Raw genomic sequence first — 12,410 nt, forward strand, 5'->3', positions numbered from 1 at the left:
AATTTTCAAAACACTCTGCAATAAAAAGCGGAACTATCAGATCAATATGTGCAATAAAGGCAAAATGTTCCGTCAGCATCTATCATCCCAGACAGGATAGTTACAAAATCCACATCCCCTTTGTCTTCTCTCTTATCTCCATCATTAGTTACTCATTTCAAGCCACAGGTGGAAGCCATTGAAGTGATATTGAATCATTTGTTAGCATACGATGTGAGTAGCATGGAATAGGCTCTGAGAAGCAGCTTCTAAAGGATAAGTCAGTCTCTCACCTTCAGTGATATCCCCAGGATATCCTTCAGTCAACTCCCCATATGAATGCCAAAGAGAGAACATGGTTTGTTAGATCAGGAGATCCTATAGGCTGTTCTTGTTAACTGACACTTGAAAGCAGTCCCAGAAACTGACTGCCAAATCAGAGTTGTCTGCCAGGAAATAGAAATCAGGTAATTATAACCAGGTCCCTGATTCTACATCATATGTTTTCCTGAACTAACTAAAAATCTGACAACAGGTGAGACTTCAGCACACAGTGGTGTGACAAAAAGGAAGGCCTTCGGAGGCAGAAATGGGCAGCAGCTCTCAGGTGCCAAGGCTGTTGTTTTTGTTCTGTCTGATCCGTAGCTCAGCTGAATATCTTACCTCAAGTGCTGTACTTTTGAAGCCTTAAATGAGCTCAGTTGCCTTCTCCCTTACCATTCTTTGGAATTAGGATCCAGGTCTGTTCCCAAGCAAATCAGTAGGAAGATGTCCACGATGAGCTGGAGCACCCTCCCACCTCTTCAGCTTGCTCTCAGAGAAAGACTGAGTGCATCTGAGGATGAACAGCAAGAACATGGCTGGACAGCAGTGGTCTAGAATGATAAACAACTCTCTTGAGAAGTCATTATAGAAGTTTTGGCATTTAAATCTTCAGAAAACTTTGTAAGACAATTGCTGGCAAAGCAATGATTAGCTACAAAATTTATGGCAAAGGCCTGTCATGAGAACCTTTATCTATCCTGCATTTTGTAATGTAATCCATTCAGGAGAAAAATTACTACTTTCCCGTGATTAAATCCTTCTGAATTACAGGAAAAAAAATACTAATATTTTAATTCCAATACCATACCAAGAGTTAACGTTCAAAAGAATTTTTTGCAAGCTTTGTTTCAGTGTTTTAGCAGAAACTAAATTTTGCCATAGCCCAGTCTGTCAGAATGTTCTTAGAGAAGCAATGTAATTGTTACCAGAAATGCAGAAATGCTTCAAGTTTTGTGATGTATCTGACTACATGATTGATTTCCCACCATGTCTGGAGATTTAGACGTAGTGGCAGACAGAGAATGAATGGTGCTGGAAAAGATCCCTTTTCAGAGCAGGAAACATGTCGTGTGTCATAGTATTGACCCTAACTCAGACCTTCGTCCTGAGCTGACTGGATCAGCCTTCTCTGTGACAGTCTACTTAATGCTGGCTCTCCCAAAGCTCTCAGACATCCCAGTTACTGCTAAGTATATGCAGACACCAATACCCATTCCTTGGAAACTATAACGACGTACCCAAACCCATTTTTGTTACGATTCTGAAAAAGCAGTTGGTACTGCTTATCCACACCCTAAATTCTTACTTTCCCAAATTTACCTTTCTGTTTGTTATTGTACAGTTTAGTTTTGCTGGAATTGTTAGTGGTGGTCATCATTACATTGCCTTAAAATATTACAGTCAGACATATGTGGATTGTAGTGGCTAGGAAGACTAAAAAAAAAAAAAAAAAAAAAGTGTTTTCAGTGTTGTGAAGGACAGTGCTTGGAAGAAAAGGAGAAAAATCTCTGAGTTTGCTCTCTCCACCCACATTCAGCCCTGGGCATATAGTTCAGAACAGGTTCATTTTTGCTGGTACATGAAATTCAAAACTGAGAACACTGAAGGAAAAAAAGATCCAAAATTAAAAACAATAATCACATCAACTCTTGGACATGAAAGGTAATGTATTCAGCAGCTGCATGCTCTTTACTTTGTACCAAAACAGCTGCAAAATCACTGTGTGCTCGGATAAGAGGGAAGTGCAGAAGAGAGCAGCCTGCATCTTAATGTACGTAGGCCACTGCACGCTGTACAGCAACAGTGTTCAGCAACAGACAGCTACTGAAATCACATCAGGGATTTCCTGGAAGAGTTCTGGACATAGTTTTAACACAGAAAAACAGTTTTCTTGAGGTTACTATTCAACAGTTTTGATTAAGATTCTGACAAAATGATTGGTCCATGCATTGCCAAACTGCATGAAAATTATTGACTTCTGCAATAAGCAAGTTACAGACTCAGGTCTTATGCAGAGAGAACAGTGTTCTCTGCAAACAGCAAAGGACTCTAGATGAGACTAGGGAGCTTACATTGCTTACACCCAACTGCCAAGCATAAACAAAGCTGTCACTCAGCTAATTCATAGAATCATAGAATATCAAAGCTGGAAAGAATACACAGTGATCATCAAATCCACCAGTAACCCGGGAGGAGAGGCTGACTCTCACCTCACTGCAACCTCCTTTCAAGTGGTTGTAGAGAGCTGTAAGTTCTCCTCTGAGCTTCTTCTTCTCCAGACTAAGCAATCCCACTTCCTTCAGCCACTCCTCATAAGACTTGTGCTCCAGAGCCTTCACCAGCTTTGCTGCCCTTCTCTGGACACACTCCAGGCTTTCTTGTAGTGAAGGGTTCAAAACTGAACAAAGCATGCAAGGTACAGCCTCATCTGTCTTGAATACTGAGAGAAAATTCCCTCCCTTCTGGCTACATTACCTCTGATACAAGCCAAGTTGCCACTGGCCTTCTTGGCTACCTGATCACACTGCTGGCTCATGTTCAACTCTCTGCAGACTAATACCATCAGATGCTTTTCCACTGATCAGCTTTCAAGCCGCTCTGCCTCAAGTCTATAAAGTTGCATGGGGTTGTTGAGACCAAAGTGTAGGACTTACTGAACCTCATACAATTGACTTCAGCCCATCAATCCAGCCTATTCTGATTCCTCTGTAGGGCCTTTCTCCCCTGTGGCAACACTTCCTCCCAGCTTACTGTCATCTGCAGACATACTGAGGGAGCACTCAATCCCCTCGTCCAGATCATCAATAAAGATATTGAACCAGACAGGCCCCGATACCGTCACCTGGAGAACACCACTAGTGACCAACCACCAGTCAGATTTAACTCTGTTCACCATCACTCTCTGGGCACAGTCCTCCAGCCAGTGTTTTACCCAGCAAAGAGTACACCTGTCTGAATCATGGGCTGCCAGCTTCTCCGGAAGAATACTGCAGGATACAGTGTCAAAGATTTTATTAAAGTCTAGGTAGATTATGTCCACAGCCTTTCTCTCATCCACCAGGCAGGTCATCTGGTTATAGAAGGAGATCAGGTTGGTCAAGCAGGACCTACCTTTCATGAACCCATGTTGGTTAGGCTTGATCCCCTGTCTGACCTGCACATGTCACACAGTCACACTTGAGATGATCTTCCCCATTACTGAAGTCAGGCTGACAGGCCAACAGTTCTGTAGATCCTTCTTCTGACCCTTCTTGTAGATGGGTGTCACACTGACAAGTCTCCAGCCACCTGGGACCTCTACGGTTGACCAGAACTGCTGATAAAAGATGCAAATTATCTTGGTCAGCTCCCTCAGTACTTTTAGGGGGATGTCATCTAGTCCCATGGACTTCTGATTGTCTGGGTGGAGTAGTAGATTGCTAACTGTTTCCTCCTGAATTATAGGAAGTTTATTCTGATGCCTATCTGTGTCTTCCAGTTCAGAGGGCTGAGTACACTACTGCTGATAACTGAGCCATGAGGATATCAGTCCAGGGAAGAAAAGAAATCACAAAGGGAACAAATTTCCAGAACTCCATAGAAGGAAATTGATGAATAAAAGACAAAGGAGGTAAATGATGAGCTGAAAATAATATGAGAAAAAACTAATGCAGGGCAAAGATTGAGTAAAGCACAGTTCTCGCATTTTATTGGAATGAGCAGACCCTGGGATTTCTTGTCTGGTCTGCAACGATATGATACCAACAGATCATTAATAGTGTATATGGTGTCATCCTGTGCCATCTAAAATAGCATCACACTAACTGAAAGCATTTAACTCATGATATCCAGACATCCAGAAGAATACATCACTGTGTGTGTGTATTCAGCTACAGTGAACAGTAGGTTCTGTACATGAACTAAAAATTGACCTTCTTGAACTGTGAGGGAACATGTGGAGAAGGCTAAGTTAAACTACAGGAGAGAAAACAAATACAGAAGAGCAATTATGGGCATGGTTTGAGCACTGAGGCCGACCATCACAAACTGACTCCTTGTCATAAACTATTAATTTACACTGCTGGACAGTAACAGCAGCCCTTTCTGTTGACAGGGACAAGCACTCAGAAACCCTGTGTCTGAAGTGAGGCAGTTTTTGACAGCAGACATAATTTGATAGAATCATAGGATCGTTTGAGTTGGAAGGGCCATCTAGTCCCACTCCCCTGCAATTAACAGGGACACCTAAAGCTAGATAGGTGCTCAGAGCCCTGTCCAGCCTGAATGTCTCCAGGGACAGGGCATCCACCACCTCTCTGGGAAATCTATGCCAGTGCCTCACCATCCCTACTCTAAAAAACACTGTCCTCATATCCAGTCTAAATCTCCCCTCTTTTAGTTTGAAACCTTGAGGGCATTTGTGCAGCTCTGCAGAGGAAGAACTCTATTTGCATTCCATTTTCACCACACTGTAGCCTGCTTAAAGGTAAAAACACCACAGAAGCATCAGGCAGACAGACAAGTATGGAGGGCCATAAAGGGTTTTGAAAATGAGCTAAAGGATTACATGCAAAAAATTCATTCACATACAAAATTATGCAAGACATTGTATGTAAAAGCATAAATAAGTCCACTGCAGTGATGGCTCACCATATATTAATGTGATATTTTAAAAATGTCCATTCTTCTCACACAGTCAGAAAACCTAATTGTAGACACTTTAGATGGAGAGATGAGTACCTCATGAGACAGGATCACTGTACTCCAAGCTGATAAGATGAAAGAATCCCTTGGGACAGGCTTCATGAAATCACAATCCCAGAAAAAGAAAACACTGATTTGTGACAGCATGCTGTCGTCACTAGACTCACACCCATTATATCAACTATGCCTCCTGCAAAATATCCATAAGGTTTTTTAAAGGGCAGAAGTACAGCAGTGAATGAAATAAATTAACTCACAAATAAATAAATAGCTGGGGATGTGAAAGCAGACAGAAATACAACTGAAAAATCTTGCATTGTTATCATAAGAAACATAATCAAAATTTAAATCAGTTTAGAAGACCATGGGTATTTGAAGTCAGTTTTACTGTCACAAATGAACATGGCAAAAGCCTGTTAGGACAAACAGCTTCCTGAAAGAGGAATGGGAAAATAGCACATGTAGCAACACAAAAACTTTGCTCAGAGGAAGAGCATAAGGAAAGAAAACAGAGTATGCAGAAGAAAGAATAAAGGCTGAATGTTGCATTTCCGTGGCTTTTTATCTTCCCTTTTTATACATGACAGAAAATGGAGAATGCTGTTCCCACTGAGGGCAAAAAATCTCAGGAGATTTCTCCAGGTACTTACTGGAACAGTTGCACCAATTGCCTGTACTGAAGGTTGAAAGTTAAACAAAATTCTAACTTTAAAATCATATCAGAAAATATGCTTGGGTAAAACAGAGTCCTCCAAGCGAGCCAGTGAGTGAAATGATTGAGGTTCTGCTTGGAACAGCTCATAAAGCAATCTCCAGTTTGGACTTGACAAACTTCCTTTCTCACCTGTGGTTTTCGTTAGCTTCCTTTTACCCTTCAAAGAACAAATCCGACTTTCTGAAGCTCCACTGCTTGTCAGCATTAAGTGAAATGAAAAGCTTCTGTTAACCAGTCTGAGATGTTTGACTCTGATGAAATAGTTTTGATCAGAGAATGTTTTATGTTACCTTCCAAAGTTTATTTTTCCTTTTAAAGGTAATATGAGCCCATAGGTTAGATTTAAAGTTTTCTTAGGTAGTTTGTCCAGAGGCAATAGATATTTTGGAAAAGGAAAAGCTATCTGTCTTCACTTGCATTATGCTTGCTGTTTGTCTTCATCAGTATATGAAATGCATTTTCTCACTTATTTCCAATACTATGAGCCATCAAGACTTGCCATTGACCCCTTTAAGACAAGTGCATGCTCTTAAAGCAAGCTTTGTAATTTCCCATGAAGCAACTGAGCTGGACTACTTTCTGGTTATGTGTTGAGGGGATTTATAACATCCCACAGGCAGCAAATATACATGTTCATAACTCTGACATGGAAATGGACAAACCAGGTATGAAAAGACTGCAATGAGAGCTGCACCCATCCCAAGCAATATCATTCTGATTCAACCTTCAGCATGAAATGGGTGATTGACGAAACAGACTCAAGACAGAACTAGAAGTCTATATACAAAACATTTAAAGCTATACCATAGCTGTTTTGGGGAGTGTACCCTTGAAGAATGACTATGGAGAATAAGCATTACTGCAAAATTATGTTGATCAGACAGATCAAGAGATCAGACATAACTGCAGACAAACAAGTTGAGGTAAAAATTTCAATACCAAGTTCCCAAGGGTCATGGCACACGAGTGTTTCCATTACACAGAGGGCACTAAACCCTCAGAAACAACACTAATGGGAAGTTGGAAAATATGTAGCTTAAGACAAGTGGATTCCTTCAGCATGTATGCAGTGGGGAAACAAGAATGTTAATTTTTGAACACTGACAACCAAGATTGAAAATACATGAGTCAATTCCAATGAGAAAAGGTATCCATAAAACTAGGAAAGTGTCACTATACATCCCTGTGAGAAGGGTTGGCTTGGCCTTCAATATCTTCTGTCCCATGGACAAGGAATTGAGTGGAGTCTGGGAGTTGTAGCAGCATCAAAGTTAGTGCCTCCTTTTCCTCTCCTACCTGAATATTCTCCATTAAGACATTTGAACGCACTGATGGAAGTACTAATTCCACAAACTGTGCTATGAATTTTCTGTTCTGCACCCAGACAAGAAGCAACAATGCTGCTCATCTGACCTCAGAGCTAGGTGGAATCTCAGCATTTGGATGACTTTTGGATGGCAGTCTACTATCAGAAAGTCTTGGGTGCCTCTTTAGTCCCAGACAGGAACATCACAAGCTGCAGTGACTGCTCCACACCTGTATCAAGCCAACCTGGCCAGGTTCAATTTACAGATCAGCAGCATGGTATGTGAACAGTTGGTGTAAAATATTCCAGTGCAAAGCACTGATGTACTTCTTTTGTGCATGGTTGCCCTCTTTCTGTACTAAGTACCAGAGCCACCAGAAGCATTGGGAAATATTCATTTTCTGCAAAAATATGAGTAAAGTCATTTCCCATAAAACTTTTCACTGAGAGCATGGGATACCACCAGCCTGTCAGCTGGTAATGTAGGGGGGCTTGGTAATGCAACCCTTCAAGGCTCTGCGTTAAGAGAGTCCTGAAAGCTGCAGAAGAACTGGTACTTCTGTATTTTAATGCTACTTGTCTCTACATCTGTTTTAAAAGAAAGTTTGACTGATAATGAATCACCAGTGTGCATTTCATCTCTGTGCATACATACTTCTGTAATTTACAAACATGCAAAATCAGATTAGATTTTTTAATTAAACATTCCAGGAATTGATGGGGGGAAAAAAAAAATTACATCAGCTGTCCACTGAAATTTTCCACAGCTACTAAATAAATAAACATATTAAAATTTAGAAAATAAAAATCTAACCACAAGAAGAGTCCAGGGCTTTTTATGTCAACAGCCATGGTCTTGCACGTCCCCAAGAATGATTGAATGATGCCTGAAATTCCTGAGGAAAATATTGTCATTTAGAGTTCATGCAGTATTTCTGTCCTGGTCTAAAGTCTCCCTGCCCTGTTTCCACCACCTGATCCTACTGCCATATGTGTACTCATTCAAACAAGTCCAGTTGTTCCTTAGTAACTACTGGTTTTGCTTTGCAATTTACATGGGGATTCTGCCAGGGCATGACATCTTTGTGCAACCCACTGAGAGGAAGAAGAGACATCAGATAGAAGATTAGCAACTGAGTTGCATGCACCTCTTTCACTGAACTTGGTAGAAGACCTGCAGAGATGACCTCAACCAGAAGCTCATACCCTTCTCTGGGAAGGAGGAAGCATGTGATGGTTGCACACCCTCCTCCTGTCACAGCCATTGAAAGTCTATGTGCTTGTGTTTCTCAGCGCACTTTACCACAGTGCCTGAAGATGTGAGCCTGGAGAGAGACATCATATTAAACAATAAGGAGGGAAAATAAATTCTGAATAGTTTGTGGTTACACTTTTTATGTGGAGGGTTTTATTCTTGCTGGAATTCCACATAAGAAAGGATATAGGTCCAGTATAGAAACACAGAATATGTGTTTCAAACACCAGTGGGTGTTTGAGGTTCAATATCCTACTCAGAGGCTCAGAGCAGCCCCAGTTTTGAAGTGAAATCACATTGCTCAGTCTTGCAGGATTCATTACATTTAAATCCCAGAGCATTTTGCATGCTTCTTCTGATGCTTACTAGCAAGTAAGTCTCTGTTTTGAACACTGAAGACAACATTTTTCTTTAAAAAGCAATTACTAGTGACTTCTGGTGATGTCACACCAGCAGCTCTGGACAATGCAGTCTGCTGCTCTTCCTGAGAGCATTTACATATTGTCTGGTGGTGCCATCCTGGAAATGGTCTGGCTCTGGACTGAGAAGCAGAGGTTGCATATAATCTGATGAGGTGTGCCAGCTACTCTACTGATCAGGAAGAATTTTTTATAAAAATAACATTTGTGTACTATAAACTGAGGATGTAAACAAGAACACATGTTCAGCTGCAAACACACTTCCTGATGTGTTATCTTATATTAAATACCAGAGAAGTACTGGAAACACCCAAGCAATTAAGTTTGTGTTTCCATAAACTCCACGGACACAATATGAAGGATTGTGACAAGGGTTGCGTGAATAATTTGAGGTGAAACCCAAACCCACTGAAACCAGTTACGTTCAATTTATTCAGTTCACCATGTGTGTCCTGGTTCAAGGTTTTGTTGTAGAAATGTGAGAGCATAGTCCACCCAATACCCCCTGCTCTATATTCATGCACAGCAGTGCCTCCTGAGGCAGAGACCAGTGAGGTGGGGCAGAACCTCATCACTGGGTGCCCTCCAGCACCTCCTGGTGCTGCTGGCAACATGAGGGGTCACAGATGTGCCACTTCCAATTTGGCTGGGGTTGGAAGGGAGCAGCACTGCAGTCCTGCGACAGAACCAGAGCCATCTCAGGTGGAGAAGGAACGAGGCTCCATCTAGATGACTTCTTTGTATTTGAAAAATGAAAGCAAAGGTAGAAAAATGTCTATATGGTGTGGTGTTGGCAGGGTGCTGAAGAAAAGATACTCAGAAGCAGAGGGGAGAGACAGTGGAAACAAATGGTGTTCTCAGAAGGATATTGAGATAGTGGTGACTGAAAAGAGGAAGGAATAAAACAACAACAACAAAAAAAAAAACAGTTAAAAGAAAGCGTAAAAAGCTAAAAAATTACTAAAAAAAAATTAAGCCTTATACAGACTATATTGGCAAAGCTGATGTGGTAAAGTCCTCAGCAGAGATGCAGTGTACACAAGCAAGAGGAGAAGGAGTTAGAAAAGAGGTACTGGGACACTTCCCTTCCACATTTCCTCTCCCCTTCCTCCCCACTGATGTAAACAAATACAAATATATCTCAAATATGCAGGCAGCTCTAATTCTCATCTCCTCTTTCTCCATAACAAGTCCCATCACAGCATCATCTGTTCACAGTTCAGCAGCTCTCAGAACAACATACAAGCACCAGAACTCCAGAGTGCTGCCTCCTCTTTTGCTTTGTTTTACCTACCAGTGAGTATGACCCATCAGCCTCCCACAGAGCTCCCATGCACTTTTGTACTAACACAACACACTGCAGGGGTTAATCCAGAAGCCTCAGAATGCCAAGGCTACACATTGGTGTCTTCCCAGCCACTTACAGGTCCCAAGCCTAAGTCCGCAAGCAGGTAAGATATGCTGCACTCAGAAGCAATTAAAAGGTTATTTTTAACAGTGAGCAAGTAACCTTAGGGCTATGAAGCCAGACACATCATCTTTGACATCAGCCTCACATTTTAGAAGTCACAGATACTACTAAAACCAATACATTTGCCAAGTACACCTAGTGAGCCCCTGATAATATAATCGCTTATTTCTTGACAACATCCTAGCACATTTTGGGCACCAAAGGTCCAGAGTCACTCTCCAGAGCCAGTGAGTGTATCCACATACTTCTGCAGCATCTTTGCTTCCACTGCAGCAGACCCTGGAATGTTACTGCTTTCCTTTCCTCCTCTCATCTCTTTCACATTTGTGGATTTCCTTTTAGCTATACCTGTCTTTAAGCTCTTTTCTACATGTTTGTTCTGTGCTTTTTCTTTGTTATGTTTTGTTTCGTTCTCCCTAGGTTCCAAGCAATCACATTTCTCTTGTTTATTTATCATTATATGCCATTGAGTGACATCTCTAATCCCACACTCATTCCTCTGTTCAGGACTTCAAGCATCACAGGGGTAAGGTTCTTTACAAATCCCACTACTGTTATTTACAGGATCTTCACTGTTCTAAATACTACACTAAAAAGGTACTCAGTGGGCCTTGATTTTATTCCAACGCTTCTTTATTAACTATAGCTGTGAATTAGTCAAAAGTGTTAAAAATGCAGTGCAGCTAAGAAGTTTATTAACAAGGGAAAAATTGGCAATGGTTATAATTTAAGTTGAGATTTGAGTGAACTAACTGGCAAAACATTCTGATTTATTTTGCAGAGTGAAAATATGATCACTACATATTTACAGCAATGACTGAGGATAAGTACATTCTGTAAAGTGCTACTGAAACCTATTTCCTTCATTTCCTTGACAGCAAACGGAAGCAATGAAGGCCTTAAATCATAGAAAATATTTGTAATATGAAAGATAAATGGAGGTCACATTCATCTACTGCAGCATGCGTAGTGGCCAATATTTTACAAGGTTCAGATAGAGTTTATGGGAAATGATCTCAAAGGTACTTCTCCTGGGCTGTGCCTTCTAGACCCTACAAAGGTTTCCTCACACAGGTGACACTGTCATATTACACTTCTGACATGGATTACTTCTGGAAGGAATATATAATGCCAGGTTGCTGAATGATTTTCCTACAGCAAGTCATAACACTGTTTTTTATCACAGGAGCGTAAGCCTTTGTTCATTGAGTCCTACATGTTTTGAGAAACAAGCCATGAAAGGAAAGCCAACTCACTAGCTGCATGTGAGTTGTCACTCAAATAAAATGGAAGATATACTAACTTTTGTTACTTTCCTTTCTACACTCCATAAACACTCTAGCAAAACAGCTTCTGGAACATCACTTTGGAAACAGACAGCATTAGATGGATATCTGAAAGAACCGTTAGGCAGCAAATCTGAACTATTCATCTGGACCAGCCTCACTGGACCAAGCCAGCCCTCACCCAGCCAGAAGAACAAATATTAGCATCATTATCCATATCCACTGCTGCCCAGGCTATCAATAGCAATGCAAAGCGTTTGCTTCCAAAACTGAATGGCAAGAACAGTGATGTGACACTTGCTTCCTCCACAGACTGTAATGGAAAATCAGCAGCCTAAACAAATAAGGAGAGATTTCAGAACAAAAGCATATATTTCTTGGATCAGATATTATTGAAATTTCATTTTGGTAAAAACACAGGAGATTTTAACTTGAATTAGTCCCACCGTTGGGCATCCACCATGGTGGCTGTAATCGTTACCTTATTTTTGGCTGAAAAAGCTGAGCTCCTTGTTTATATATATATATGTCTTCTATTACGTAAAGCCAGCATAAGATCCCTGTGATACACCTGTGAATGTAATATGCCAGAGGAAATGTAGGACGAGCTCAGAAAGACACCATAAGAAGTCAAAAAAAAAAAAAAAAAAAGAGAGAGAGAGAGAGAAAAAAAAAAACCTCTCTTGATATTTTCTGAAACTTGAAAACAGATGGCAATACCCAACTGGAAAATGGCAACAACTTTCCCAGAAACACTGTCTGGTTCAATCCATCCTCTGCTCACTGGTTCAGCATGAATGTCCACCGAAATGTCCCAGGTGCTCCCTCTGGACTGAGGAGCACAATCTCTGGGGTGAGTGCTTCAGACCAAGAGCACAACCTGAAAGTTTGCCCAGAATAGCCAGACAGAGCTTTTATGAGTTTCTCTTGGCTGCAGCTGAAACCCAATCTGCAGAAAACAGCTTAGGTTTT

The 12,410-nt window shown here is 41.1% G+C and overlaps 1 pseudogene; it reads left to right on the plus strand.

The window, feature by feature from the left end:
- The first annotated feature begins 1,882 nt into the window (after positions 1-1,882).
- On the plus strand, positions 1,883-3,548 carry LOC149913049 (uncharacterized; annotated as a pseudogene).
- The last annotated feature ends 8,862 nt before the right edge of the window (positions 3,549-12,410 follow it).

Source organism: Phasianus colchicus, chromosome Z (assembly GCF_987193195.1).
Source record: "Phasianus colchicus chromosome Z, bPhaCol1.hap1.1, whole genome shotgun sequence".
Classification (NCBI taxonomy): Eukaryota; Metazoa; Chordata; class Aves; order Galliformes; family Phasianidae; genus Phasianus; species Phasianus colchicus.